This window comes from Marmota flaviventris, chromosome 1 (assembly GCF_047511675.1).
Source record: "Marmota flaviventris isolate mMarFla1 chromosome 1, mMarFla1.hap1, whole genome shotgun sequence".
Classification (NCBI taxonomy): Eukaryota; Metazoa; Chordata; class Mammalia; order Rodentia; family Sciuridae; genus Marmota; species Marmota flaviventris.
Window position 1 is genome coordinate 89314483 of NC_092498.1, and position 15353 is coordinate 89329835.

General features: G+C 47.2%; 1 non-coding gene across 1 annotated transcript; it reads right to left on the reverse strand.

Annotated features, from left to right (window-relative positions):
- Positions 1 to 1979: 1979 nt before the first annotated feature.
- Positions 1980 to 2080, reverse strand: LOC114096243 (small nucleolar RNA U13). The gene has a single exon (XR_003583390.1). It is a non-coding gene; the product is annotated as a small nucleolar RNA U13 (small nucleolar RNA).
- Between the last annotated feature and the right edge of the window lie 13273 nt (positions 2081 to 15353).

Genomic DNA, 15353 nt, shown 5'->3' on the forward strand with positions numbered 1-15353 from the left:
TATGACAGAATCTAACCACCCTGTTAGACCTTATTAACTCTAAATCATGGGAGTATCAATGATTTCTTCCTTTTTCTTCTGTGCTTTCAGTATTTTCCCAAAAGTTTACAATAACATATATTACTTTTTAATAGAAAATTTTAATTTAAAGATGTAGAAATTGGGACGGGCGTGGTAGCACATGCCTGTAATCTCAGTGGCTCTGGAGGCTGAGGCAGGAGGATTATGAGTTCAAAGTCAGCCTCAGCCTTTTAGTAGGCCCTAAACAACTTAGTGAGACCCTATCTCTAAATAAAATATTTTTTAAAAGGGGCTGGGGATGTGGCTCAGTGGTTAAATGCCCCTGGGTTCAATCCCCAGTACCAAAAATAAAAAATAAAAAGATGTAGAAATTGGGCTTCAGTGGGGGAGGATGGCTTTGGCTTGTCTTGGGGGAAGAGAATGGCTTGCCCTCAACCCTCAGATTGGGGAGTCAGGCTGGGCTGTAAGCAAGGCTACCAGGAGGAGGCCCACAGCCTTCCGAGCCCGGGCCTAGGTCTTTCCCCACCCCACTGTGCCCTTGGTGGTCTCCACCTTTAGCGGCTCTCTGAGGCCAGGGGCTACAAGAAGAGTGGGACTTCTTGGCCTGGAGACTTGGATGCCAGTGAGTGGTAAGAGAGAGGCTATGGGAGATCCACTTCAGGGTCAGATCAGATGCGGAAGGCAAACCCAAGCCAGGCTTCTGCGGAGTCCTGGCAGGTGTCAGAAGAGGCTGGCCTTTCCAGGGCTGGTGGAGGCCGAGCTCTGTAGAATGCTGTGGCCAGCATTTACCAGGGTGTGATGGACCAGCTCTGCTCAGGAACAACTGGAAGAGGCGATGCGGGTTAGTGTCAGGGAACTGCCCTGACTGGTCTGTGACCTCAAGACTGGGAGAGTATTGAGAAGTGATGGGGGTCACGAGGACTGGGACAGTCAGGGAAGGATCCAGGGAACGATTGGTTGCTCAAGAGAAGGGAAAGAAAGTCATGCTTGCTGCTTCATGCCCTGGGAAGGCCAGCACATCACTATTCTTAGGAGGAAGTCTATTTAGTGGGAAAGTTAAATTCTATACCAAACCCTTCACTTCTGCATCCAAATTGCAGGCTTTGTGAGTTACCTGAAAATAGTACTAATTACAGCTCATGCAAATGCAGTCTGGGTCCTTGCTGGGCATGATTCTAATCCCTTTAAGTATATACAATCTGTCTTCCGTCTCCATGGGTTCCACATTCATGGATTCAACCAACCTCAGCTGAAATATATTTGAAAACAAAAATTGCATCTATACCAAACACGCACAGACCTTATTTTTTTTTTACCCCTGTCATTATTCCCTAAACAATATAGCAGAACAACTATTCACATAGCATTTACATTGCATTAGGTATTATAAATAATCTAGAGATGATTTAAAGTACACAGCAGGATTATGTAGTTATATGCAAATAGCTACACCACATTCTACAAGGTACTGCAGAATTCATGGATTTTGGCATCCACAGAGGTCCCTGAACCAATCTCTCCTTGGTACCAAGGGATGAGAGTACTGTGTGGACTTAATTAACCCTCACAAAACCTTACTGTTGTGTGTGTTTTAGGGACGAGGAGACTGAAGCTCAGAGAGGTCAGGTACTGAACCCAGTGTCACAGAGCTTGCATGTGATGGAACTGAGAGTTACACCCCAGAGGTCTGTGCTTTTAAACATCATGCTGTGGTGCCCTTCTGTGGAAAGCGCCACCCAACATCTCTGGTCCTTATAAATATCATTCTTTCTTTCCCAGAGGTTTCTGTGAAAGAACATCCGCCCTCCCCCTGCCCAAATCTCTTTCTGAATTTCAGAGCCAACCTGGGCAGCAGGCACCTGCCCCTTTGGCTGCTCTTATACTGGGAGGCTCTTTGTGAAGGGAGAATTGGAATTTCACTCAAAAGCTTTTTCTTTTCATTTTTCCAACCAAGTTCACGTCAGATGGGGTAATGGTTGATGTTGTAATGAGGTTTGAGGAAAGCACATCTCACAACAGTGTGAAACCCAATCATCATGCTTATGAACTGCAAACAAATTGAGCTTTTTTTTTTTCCCTTAAAAAGGATAGTGCTCTCAAACTGAGTACTGTGGCCATTGATGTAGCCATAATAGAAGGTATTTGTGGGTAGAACTGCATCTCCCTGCACAATTGGCTAATGTTCTCTTTGTCAGGCATACAGAATATTGACAAAGAAGAATCAAATTGTCCTGCATTTCCCCTGGCTTCACAGGAAGAAGGGGAAACTGTTTTTTGAACACAGCATACATACCATCATGTGTCCCCAAATATTGATTCTGCGCAGTGTATCCCATGCACATAGTAGGGGCTCAGTTGAAACTGATGGGTGCAGATTTCCTGGTGAGAATTCTGTCTGCTGCATTCCAGCTGCATGACCTTGGATGAGTAACTTCATTTCTCTGAGTCAAAATTCCCTCTTTAAAGTAGAGCTGGTAATAGCATCTATGGCGGTCCAGATGCTTCTTGATTTACAAGGGGGCCCTGTCCTTATCAACCCATCACAAGGTGAAAATATTGTAAGTTGAAATATAGTAATTCACCCGACACCACAGCTTAGCAACAGAGAGCTCTGTTGGTTGTTTCCCCTTGTGACCACGTGGCTGCCTGGCAGCTAGAGCTCCTGTCACTGATCAGTTTCTCAAGAAAGCTTTGCTAGCCTGGTGTGGTGGTGTGTACACCTGTAATTTCAGTGACACAGGAGGCTGAGACAGGAAGATTGTAAGTTACAAGTCAGCCTGGAAAACTTGATGAGACCCTGTCTCAAAATAAAAGATAAAAAGGTGTCGGGATGGCTGGGCGCGACAACTGACATCTGTAATCCCAGCGGCTCAGGAGGCTGAGGTAGGAGGATCACAAGTTCAAAGCCAGCCTCAGCAAAAGCGAGGTGTTAAGCAACTCAGTGAGACCCTGTCTCTAAATAAAATACAATATGGCTGGGGATGTGGCTCAGTGGTTGAGTGCCCCTGAATTCAATCCCTGATAACTCCCCCTGCAAAAGTGCTGGGATATAGCTCAGGGGTAAAGTTCCCCGGGTTCAATCCCCCGCAATCCCCCACCCCAAATAAACTAAGTATTTTTAGCCTGGGAAAAGATCCAAATTGAAGTATGGTTTCTATTGAAGGTGTGTTGCTTTCACATCATTGTAAAGTCACAAAATCGTAAGCAAAACCATCCTAAGTGGGAGACTGTACCTACTTTGTGGGCTGGTTTCAAGGGTTTCATGCATGTATCCAGACCCAGCAGTGCCTGGCCCATAGCATGCTTTCAAAGCCCAGCTGCTGCTGTGGAAGGTGTTAAGTGGGAAAGTGAGTGGAAAATGTATTTGGGATGGAAGTTCCCCCTTGTCATCCTGTCCTGATGGTTTAGACCAGAAAATGATATCCATTTTTTTTTTGTCCTAGGGATTGAATCCAGGGGTGTTTAACTCTGAGCCATGTCCCCAGCCTTTTTTAATATTTTATTTAGCGACAGGGTCTCACTGAGTTGCGAAGTGCCTTACTAATCTGTTGAGGCTGGCTTTGAACTCGTGATCCTCCTGCCTCAGCCTCCCGAGTTGCTGGGATTATAGGCGTGTGCCACCGCACCTGGCTTTCATTTTTTTTTAATATCTATTTTTTTAATTGTAGGTGGACACAATATCTTTATTTTGTTTTTATGTGGTGCTGAGGATCGAATCCAGTGCCTCACGCATACTAGGCGAGCACTCTACCACTGAGCCACAGTCCCAGCCCTACTTTTTTAAAAAACTGGTATTTTCATTGGATAAAAGACTGGTGATGGTTGGCAAATATACAACAGAGTAAGTTTTTCAAGTGACTTTAGAAAACATCTGGTTTAATGTCCTTTATTTTAGAGGTGGAAACTGAGGCCTGGGGAGGGAAAATGATTTCTTAGGCTCCCAGAGTGAGTCCCTATTCAAGCTGGGAGGTAAGTTCCTCTACACAGGAGACTTCAACACTTCTCCAGATTAATTTCTCTGTGTGACTGTGACCTAATTATAGGCTTGAAAGTCAAAGGACATAGATTGCCTTTGGAAAAAACAACTACTACTCAAGTTGGCAAGCTTGGTACTAAGGCACCTGGATTCACTGCTCAGGAGGGACAGCAGCCTTCAGTTTAACAATCAGGCTTCAGAGCCATGTAGCTAGTTAATCAGGACCCAGGATTGAGGTTCTCACCTTGAATTCTGTCTCTGCCATGGATGCCTGAGCTGCAGGCAATGTGCATTTCCGGATCATTAGAATCATGGTGATGACATTGCAGGAACAAGAGAGCCTTTCTGCCTAGTTCCCAGGGAGGGAAAGTGACACCCAGAAAAATATTTGCCTCTTAGTTAACTAGTGCTGGATTGAAAACCAGACCCAAATTGCTGACTTCCCAACGAGGAATCTACAAGAGACACTATTCTAGTAGGACTCCCATGGATGACTTTCTTTCCCAATAGGAAAGTTTTTAATAATATTTCTGAAAATTTCTCGACTCTGGCCCTTAGAAATATAGACTCTGTAGACACAAGAAAGGGGATCCACCCAGATTTGAGGACTCTAATACAGAGAGGGAGCCAGATGACCCCCTGTGGGGAGAGAGGGTGAGGCTGTTAAGGATCTTTGTCTGACTTGTGCCTGGCCCCAAGAATGAGCGAGAGGGTATAGCCTGGAGCTACTCGAGAAGGACATCTAGACATGTTGCCAGCTTACGAATTTTTGCTTACCAGTCTGCAATAAGTACAGAAATTGAGATTAAGTGTTTAGGTCTTTTTTTTTTTTTTTTAATGGCAAGTGGCAGAAGAGTTTCATGTTTGCTGAATCTAATAAGAAAAATGGAGACATATTGTGTAGATCTTTATGGCTTATTTCATTTTTTCTAGTAATTTATTTTTATGAATTTCTCGGAGTTATTAACCCACAGTTGATTGACAATAACAAGGAAAAAACACTGGTCCTTCACCTTAGATGAAGTTTGAGAAGCTCTGCTGTCTGGTTTTCTTCTCCAGAGACTTGGATGCAATTTATGGTCAAGGCTGCAGCCTGGGCAGCTCTGAATCTCCCAGGAGAGTCTAACAAGCAGCCAGGACTGAGAACCACTGTTGTCCCAGTTCAGCAGCACCAGCATCATCTTGGAATTTCCTAGCCAGCACTCTCAGGCCCACTGAATCGGAAACTCTGGAGTTGGGGCATAGCAATCTACAATTTTAAAAAGTCCTCAAGATCAGGATCTGTTACCTCTCTCACCATTGCTCAGGGCCCTGCCCAGAAGGCATACATGTGCACATTATGATCCAGAGAACATCCAGAACCAAAGCCTAGATCTGCCCGCTCACTGCCCTGTATCCCCTGTTCCCTCCCCTGTGGCACACCACTCACTTTAACCATATCTCTTCTTTATGTCCCTAGAGAGGACAGACTCTCTCTACCTTCTCCTTTCTCTTTGAGAAATCTAGCATTTTTTTTTTTTTAATTTTTTTGGGGGTAGGTACCAGGGGTTGAACTCAGGGGCACTCGACCACTGAGCCACATCCCCAGCCCTATTGTATTTTTGCTTAGCACCTCCTTTTGCTGAGGCTGGCTTTGAACTCGTGATCTTCCTGCCTCAGCTTCCCGAGCTGCTGGGATTACAGGTGTGCACCACCATGCCTGGACCCTATCTGTTTGTTTTTACCCATTCGTCAGTCATTTATAGGTTTATTCAATCATTTGTTGAACCAAAATTTTCTGGGCTCTCTCTGCATGTAGGTGTGGCATGGACACAGGATACAGAGTTGAAGGGAGATGCCCTAGGCCTGTGGGGGGTGCATGGCACCTTTTTCACCCTGCTTCTGGCCCTACCTTCTGGAGGGACTCTAGTAAGTCATGCTAGTGCTCTAATCTACTTAATGGGTGAGGTTTGGTCTAGAGGAGCTCTTAGGGTCCTACCAGAGGCAGTGACCTAGGCTTCCAAAAGAGGGCTGGTGGCTGAGGTCGAAGGCTGGGCCCATGGGCACACAGTTCCATTCAAAGCTAGGGTCCCTCCTCCCAGCTGTCTTCCGACTCTTCTAGCTCCCAAAGACCTGCTCAGTCCTGTTCTACCCTCAGCCTGGATTCTTCTGAGCTATGCCTACCAACTTGAAAGTCCTCAATACTTATTTTAAAAATCATTTTCCAGTTATTTTATATAGCATAAGAAATATACAAATACATGGTCATTATTTTAAAAAACTCAAAATAAAAAAAAAAAGAGACAAACTCCCCTCTTGGTTCTCCCAATATCAACCACCTTCTTGAGAACACCTTTGATCATTTCTTAAGTTTCCACACCTTAAAATTTGCGTTTACATTTGCATATTTTGTTTCCAGTTTTTGTGAGGTTGTTAACATTAATGTCATAATGTTTAGATGTGCTTTTCACTGAACAGCACCTTGGAAACATTTCAGTGCCAACACTGTCGAGATATTATTTTATATGTCATGTGTGCACATGTTATAACATAATACGGCACAAAGTGCCATGTATGCTACTGGCTACCTTGCACACCAGGGCAGGGACACTCTGCCCTTAGTGAGGGAGCTGTGGAATATTCCAGAGTCTCACCATTATAGACAATGCTCCAGGGGATGTTTTCGCATATCACTCTTTGTGTAATGTGCAAATATTTCTCTGGGGTATAAACTCAGAATAACAATTGATGAATTGGAGAATATACACCTTTACATTTTCAGAGATGCTACTAAACAACCCTCCAAATTGCCTGCTCCCTGGTACCTGGGGTCTCCAATACGTCTTGCCCTTTCCTACAGCAATTATTATCAATCTCCATTTTGCCAATGGGATAGGCAGGGTGGTGAATCTGATTCTGGCTCTACTTTGCATTTCCCTGCTTACTGGAGCTTGAGAGTGTTCACATATGGCTATTGGCTATTCATGGAGGAAATGTACATCGAATGAGTTAGGTGCTTGGTAAAGGTACTGATGCAGGAGGAGATCATTGGCTCTGGGCAGATCATTATGTGAGGTTCCAGCAGTGACCTAGTCTAGGAGAGATGTGCTAGGGTACAGGACCTAGCTAGGGTACAGGCAAGGAAAACATTTCTAATGTACAGAATGATAGAGTCACAAAGTCAATCAAAGCCAAACCTGGACCCCTACCTCACTTGATGGGGACTGGCCCTAGCTGAATTTACCTCACTATCAGAACTGTCTCTTGTCTTAACTCGGGAACCCAACAGATGTGGGTAGGAGGATTACAGCTCTTTGGCTACAATTTATTTCTGTTGTCTATTTCTGCAAAATGGACTCTGCAGAACACAGTGGGAAAACAATGACTTCTGTGCTCCTGTTTCTCTATTTTTTGGGAGGACTCCCTGGAGGTAGCTCCATGAGTTGTCTTTTGAGGCTGGAACATTCTAGAAGGCTTGTTCATTCACATGTCTGGAGTGTGGACTGGTATAGTTGGACCAGCTAGATTGTGTGTGGGTATCTCTCTATGTGGCCTCTCCAAGTGGCCAGGTTCAGCCTTCTCAAGCATGAAAATTTCAGGGAAGTGACACTTTTGACGTGGCAGTGTAATGCCAGATTCTGGGACCTCAATAGATCTCCAGGAGTGAAATCCCATGCAATCACACAAGAGTCTTTATTGCAAGCTCGAGCCTGGACTCACCACCATTTCCAACGCAGCGGTCCCAGGGAGTGAGTCCTAGTCCTTTGTCCAGTGAGATTTTATAGGTTTTGGGGGGATACTCTATGTGTCACAACATCACACCATTCCATACCATGGGAAAGTTAAAAAAAAATTCTTAACATTGATTAGCACATTCACTGGCGGGAACAAGTTGGGTAGGGATGATTGGTTAGTACAAGAGGGGGATTCCTTTGAACTGATTGGTTTAAGCCACGAGGGGTGTACGTGCTAAACTACATGGTTTCCCAACATTTTATCAACCACTAAATTACTGGGGGGTCATCTGGTATCCCAGGTATTTTCCCTGTGTCATGATGATTGGTGGTTGCTAAGGGGTTGCTATGGGTCCTCACCTAGCCTAACTGAGTCTGGGACACCTGGCGCTGCAGATCTCTCCTGTTATTTGCAGACAAACAACTCAGCAGGGTGGGTATGTGCCTAGGAGTGTTCTGTGGGTTTTTCCAAGGACAAGGGTCACGCGCCCTTCCTTGGACAGCCTTTGAGGTAGAAGCTGTTTTCAAAATGGAGTCACAGCAGTTTATCAGCAGCTGTCTCCCCCCAGGATGTAAAAGTGGAAGCTGCCATGATCTGGTAGCCCCAGAATGTCAGTGACACATCATTCCATCAACCAACCCAATCACAGTCCCCTGAGGGGAAATAGACTCCACCCCTTGTGTGTGTATGAGGTGTTGTTCAAACCCAGCATGCTGTATTCCAATGACTTGTGAAGCTGAGGCAGGAGAATTGCAAGTTTGAGTCCAGCCTTAGAAAGGCTCTGTCTCAAAAAAGGTCTAAGGATTCAGGTTAGTGGCAAAATGCTCATGGGTTCAACCCATGGTACTAACAACAACAACAACAAAAAAGATCTTGAGGCCTGGAAACAGAATCCACCATGCAGCTCAACTCTCCGAAAGTAAATTAAGAAAAAAGAGAAGAATTTATTATAAGGATAAGGAGTGTCTCCAAGAACCTCAGGTCACGAAATGCCATTGTGGAAAGCCAAGCTGCCCTCCTCCCCTTCCAGGGCATCCTGGTCTCCCTTAGTCTTCTTCCTTCTCTCCTTGCATGCGAGTGGGAGCCCTTGGCAGAGCAAAGCTGTTCACTCATAGCTGAGAAATACAAGAGAAAGAGGAAGAGACCAGGGTCCCGCAATCCCCTCTGAGGACACACCCCAATGACCCAAGACCTTCTACTAGGCCTCACTTCTTGAAGTTTCCATTACCTCCTGATAGCACCTCTGCTTTCCCATGATCTCTATGGGGTTATCAATAAGAACCCTCATGTACTCCAAGCTTTTCTCAATCCCAATTCCGAACCTGAGGTTAGTCCAGCCTGGGCCAGTTGTTTCCCCAGGCTAGGAAAGGGAGGCTCAGAGACATTGAAGGTGCTGCTCACAGCCCAGCCAAGCAGTAGAGCTGGGATCAAGGGTTTCATCCCACCCAGAGTCCCCTTCCAAGCTGCCCTGAGTGCTCACATACCTTGTCCTTCTCCCCCTACCCCCAGCCCCTGTCCATCCTAGACCTTGGGAGCCTCCTCCAGAGCAGTGGCCTCTTCTAGCCTCTCCTGGGGTGGGTAGGCCCGATGAAAAGGGTAGTTCACCTAGAGTGGAGGCCCGGTCACCCCAGCCGACTTTCTGCCTTTGACTGAGCTCTGGCTCCAGTGTGGGTGGAGAACCTGAAGATTTTGAGGGCCCTGTCCATCTTACTGGTGGCCCTGATAAGAAGGCTAGTTAAGGTCTCTGGGATCCAGCTCCTTCCTGGGTGGACTCTCCAGAGCTGCCACTGAGCAGCACCCCTGCCTACTCCTGCGGGGTAGGCAGAACCTAGCTCCACAGCCACTTTCACGGTTTTCTCAGCCCTTTTCCTGAGAGAGGAGGTGGTCTGTCAGGACACCCCTGTGCTGCTGGTCTCCAGACCTTCCTCTTCTCCTCCACAGTCTGGAATGTCCCCTTCCCTTAGCTGCATCTGAGGATGTCCCCCCTGTCCTCCGAAGCTCAGGGCCAAGCCCACAGCCTTCATCATGTCTTCCTCAATTGCCACGAGAACTGTTTCCACCTCTATTTGGACATTTGTCTCCTTTGATTTGGATCACAGGGATTTTTGTGCACCCCAGAACAGCCTCATTGTATCTCATTTATTCATTGAACCAAGAATTTTTTTGCGGGGGGTGGGGTACCAGGGATTGAACCCAGGGACACTTAACCACTGAGCCACATCCCAGCTACCACCAACTTTTGTATTATATTCACAGACTGGGTCTCACTGAGTTGCTCAGGCCCTCACTTGCTGAGTCTGGCTTTGAACTTGTGATCCTCCTGCCTCAGCCTCCTGAGCCACTGGGATTACAGGTGTGTGCCACCATGCCTGGCTGGCCATGCATTAGTTGAGTGCCTACTCTGTAAGCATTGCTGTAGCACTGAGGAACAGAAGGGTCAGTGCCCTCATGGATCTGAGGCTCTGCTCTGGGAGGCAGTGAACAAGATGATGGAGTCAAGTGCATGGTGAGTCACGCAGATGAAGGCCCTAAGGGGCTGAGGAAAGCTGGGAGGGATGTGAGACTGTTGAGCATGGAACAGCATGGAGCAGTTTACAAGTGGGGAGGGGAGACCTCAGAGGTGGAGACATTCCAGCAACTTGAAGGAGTGAGGGATAAAGCTCTGAGGCTCTCTGAGAGGAGACTGGCAGGGAGCAGGTGCCCAGGGCCTGGAGCAGAAGCCATCAGGCATGTTTGAGACACACTGTGGTAAGAGCAGAGTGCCCAACCAGAGAAGGGTAGAAGGTAGGTCAGTGAAGAAATGAGGCCCTGGGGGTCATTGTTAAGGCCACTGGCTTTTACACTTAGTGAGATTTGGCTTCTAGGGCTTGGCATGTTATCTCACTATTATTATTATCTCTGTGTGGCATGACAAGCCACAGAGAAATGAAGTCATTTGTAATAATTATGAATACTGTTTTTACTTTTTTTTATCCATTAAGCAATACATTAAGCACTTTACATAAATAATTTTGTGTAATCCTAAGGTCACTCATTGAATTGGTACTCTCATTATTCCCGTTTTACAAATGAGGAAATTAAGACTCAAGGAGATTTAGCAAATTTCTCAAGGTCAACAGCTAGAAAGTCATTGAATAGAGATTTAGGTAGCCTGACCCCTGAGGCCACACTCTGGATCACCTCTCATGCTTCCTTGAATGAATGACTAGGTGTCCATGGAATCCTTTCCAGCCACAGTGGTCTGCTCCGCTCCAAGAATGGACACGGGGGGTGCATGTCCTCACTTCACTCAGAATCTTTTAGATCATTCATCCATCCCTCCATCCACCATCCCTTGTTAGCTGGCTGGCTGGATAGATGGATGGGTGGATGGAGGGAGGGATGGATGAAGGGATGGATGGAGGAAGGGAGGGATAAGTGGATGGATGGAGGGAGAGATACATGGCTGGCAGGCTGGATGGTGGATGGATGAAGGGATGGATGGATGGATGGAGGGAGGGAGGGATGGATGAATGAATGAATGGATGGATGAGAGATGAAGGGATAGATGGATGGATGGATGGAGAGATGAAGGGATGGATGGATGGACGAATGGATGGCTTGATACATGTATGAAGGGATAGAGGGATAGAGAGATGTAGAGATGGAGGGATGGATGGAGGGAGGGAGAGGGATGGAGGGTTGCAGGGATGAATGGATGGAGGAATGGATGGGTCCCTCCAACCATCCATCCATCCATTCCTCCATCTCTTCATCCTTCCATCCATCCCTCCATCCCTCCATCTCTCCATTTGTCCAGCTTTCACTCTTCCATCCAGCCATTCACCCACTCTTCCTTCCATCATTTCCTCTCTCTTTCCCTCTTTGAATCTACTCACCCGTCCACTCATCCAACTTTTGAGCCTTCACTGAGGCTCCCTGTGACCCCTGACCATACTGAACCAGGGACTTTCAGTTGTTTCCTGTTAGTATTTTCTAATTCCATGGAGAAGGGCAGTAGGAACCTGAGAGGAGCCTCAGATTCTACTCAGCTCTGCCCCATTTTGCACTGTGACTTCACTGGGCCCAGTGTCTCTACCTGTCTTCAGGGGGGCTTATCTGGTGGTTGTCAGTCCCCTAGGTTTCCCTGACTGGAGGGCGAGCTCTGTCCCCATATTGTTTCTGCTGCTTTCTGGTGGGATCTGGGGATGCATCCTTCAGGAGGCCCTGGTGGGAGATGGCCCTTTGTTTTGCTCAAGAAAAGAACTCCTTGTTCTGCAGTTTTGCACGGGGAACCATGAGCCTGTTCTTTGCCAACTTGTTTTGTGTGAGTCCTGGGTGGGGGAACTGCATCCAATGTCATAGAAACCAGGCCCAGTGTGTGTGGGGAATTTGTTTCCAATCCCTGTCTCCACTCCTGCCCAGAGAGCTCAGCCCTGTCCAGGGTCCCTGTGGGTATGGAGTGCTCACCAGGTAGAGATGGGACCTGGTGGAGGTAGGAGCTGCCTCTAGCTGAAGTGGGGGTCCTGCCCACTGGATATGAATGATGGGTTTGTGGTGCAGGTTGACATACCACCCTGGACTCACAGACAGCTCATTGCTTCAACCTGACATTGAAAGCCCAGTTCACATTTTACCTTCCTAGAAGGAAAAATTATAGATGCATGGTCACATACACATCCAGACATGTATGTATGTACACATGTGCATGCACATACAGACACACATGCAAATATATCTGTACTTCTCCGGGCAGGGTGCAGCTGCTCACTCCGCCTAGACCTCTGTACCAGGCTCTGATGTTTGTCATTCCTGGCCTACCCCTCCATGTTCATTTCTAGGCTGACCTGGGCTCTGCCATCTCTTATTGGCTCAGAAACAATCTCTTAGGCCTCTGGTGACCTGTTGCAGGTAGAAGAGTCCTCAACGATGGGCATAGCCTAATCCCAGAACCAGTGAACATCAGGTTACAGGGCAAAGGAAATGAAGGTTGCAGATGGAATTGAGTCTTATATTTTAGTCCATTTGTGCAGCTATAGCAAAATACCCTAGACTGGATCATTTATGAATAAGTGAAATTTATTTCTCACAGCTCTGGGGGCTACAAGTCCAAGATCAAGGCCCTGGCAGGTTCTATGTCTGGTGAGGGCCAGTCTCTGCTTACAAGATGGTGCTTGGTTGCTGCATCTTCTGGAGGGGACAAATGCTCTGTCCTCACATGGTGGAGGTGTGGAAGAGCAAACAGGGCCTAAGCTGAATCTCTCCAGCCCTTTTATAAACTACTGAGTATCCTGCCTGCCTGACTGAATCACTTCCTCAAAGGCCTCACCATCTGACACCACCACAATGGGGATTAAGCTTTAACACATGGATTTTGGAGGTGACACATTTAAGTCATAGCAGTTGCTAATTGTTGACTTGGGAAGAGAGGTCATCTGGATTATCAAGGTGAAGCCATGTAATGGCAAGAATCTTTACAAGTAGAAGAGGAGGCAGGAGAGTGTTTAAGTTAGCTTTTTGTTGCCAAAAGTCCTGATGAGAACAACTTAGAGGAGGATACATTTATTTGGGTTCATGGTTTCAGAGGTTTGGGACATGGTTGGCTGACTCCATAGCTTTGGGCCTGAGGTTAGGCAGAAATCATGGTGGAAGTGTGTGGTGGAGGAAAGCTGCTCACCAAGAGGAAGCAGAGAGTGCCTACCTGCAAGGAGCCAAGGATAATATACTCCCCAAGAGCACGCTCCCAGTGACCTAGCTCTTCCTCCAGCCATACCCTAGCAGCCTACAGTTACTACCCATTCTACCATTAATCCATTCAAATTATTAGTGCATCAAATGGGTCAATCCACTGATTAGGTCACAACCCTCATGATCTAATCAATTCACCTCTGAACTTTTCTGCATTGTCTCACACATAAGCTTCTGGGGGACACCTCATATCCAAATCATAACAAAAAGTGAGAACCAGATAGATGACAGTATGAAAAAGATGAGGCTCAGTGTTCTGACTTCAAAGATGGAGGAAGGGACCATGGGCCCAGGAATGCAAGTGACCTCTGCAAGCTGGAAAGGACAAGGAAGTAAACTTTGCATTAGAGGCTCCAGAAGGAATACAGCCTGCCAACACCTTGATTTTTAGCCAGTGGTCCCATCTGGAACCTCTGACCTCTAGAATGGTAAGGTATGACCTGTGTGGTTTTAAGCCACTAAGTTTGTTTTAATTTGTTACAGCAGCTTTCAGAAACTCATACAGTTGTGCTACTTAATTGGTCCCTCTCTCACTTTACACTCTGACTTATATCCTTGATCACAGGCTGCAGGGATCTTGTCCAGTTAAGGGACAGCCTGTAAAGCCATACTTAACAGCCCTGACTGACTATGAGACCCTGGACATACTCCACTTTCTTTTCTTGTCCTCCATCCCTCTGTCTCTGCAGTTGGGGCTGGGGAGGAGCCCGTCAGCCCAATGTCTCTGGGTACTGGAATTCTTTAGAAGCAGAGCTCAAGTTCTACTGGCATGTTAGAGGAGGGGAACCAGGTGCCACCAGAATAGCAGGTCAGCGAGAGGTCTACCTCCCCAGCCTTGGCCTCAGGCCAGCCTATCTCACAGAGCCTCATTCTTGGGGACTGACTTTTCAGAGTCAGAAGCCACTAGGACTGCTCTTTTCCTGCTTCAAAAAACTCCCTTGAGTGACTCTGTTGGCTGTGAGCCTGGAAGGTGCTGTCCTTCAAAATTGGGAAAACCTTTGGACTTAACACAAAGGATCATAAATCCATCAAAAGACCAGGAAAGGCCCTGGGTCATTACCCACCCCCTCTCCCTACAGCAGAGGTTGAGTACCTGCTCCCCCGCTCTCCATGCGGTCCCTCTAGGCCTCCCCTTGTAGGGCTGCAAACATCTGCATCTTTACAGAGGACTGAGTGACAGTCCATGGGGGAAGGGAGAGAGGCCTACCACTTGCTCCAGCCCCTCGGGGGTCAGGTCCATCCTTAAGGAGCTGTGGTGCACTCTCTGCAGACTGGAGAGCATTGGAGGGAACGGAATGCCAGACACCTGCAAGCCCCAGAGCAAGCTGCCTGGAGGCCGCCTGGCCTGGGTTTGGGGGCACAGGGATAAAGCAGGGTACTGCCTCTTCTGGGCCAGGCAGGAATCATCTTTTTGGGCCCTTAACTGAGCACCCGCACTGCCCAAGGGCTAGGGCCTGTCTGTATCACCTGCTTTGAAACCAGAGCTGGGCTGAAACCCGGTCCCTTCACCTTGAGCCTCAGTCGTAGGATGGGGGTCTGTGAGAAGTCAGTGAGAGGCCCTGTCCCAAGGTTGCTCGGAACAGGAGATTCAGTGTTAGAGATCCTATCCTCACTCCGTGGCTGGCCAGCTGTGTGGCCTGAGGCAAGGTGCCATTTTCTTCTCTATAAGATGGGAGTATCAGCAGATTTACTCATAACACGTGGAGTAAATGAGATCTGGTCATGAGTCCTGAGGGCAGGGCTGAACACACAAGGAGCTCCCAGCAAAGCTCAGGCTGTTTTCTATTAACTGAGCTTCAGTGATTCAGGGGCTTTTCCTCTCAAATGCTTTCCTGGGCAGTTGATTGACTTGGAGCCCCCCTAGGGCACAGAGCAGAAGTCACCCAGAAAAGTCTGTGTGCTTCCCACAAAAGCA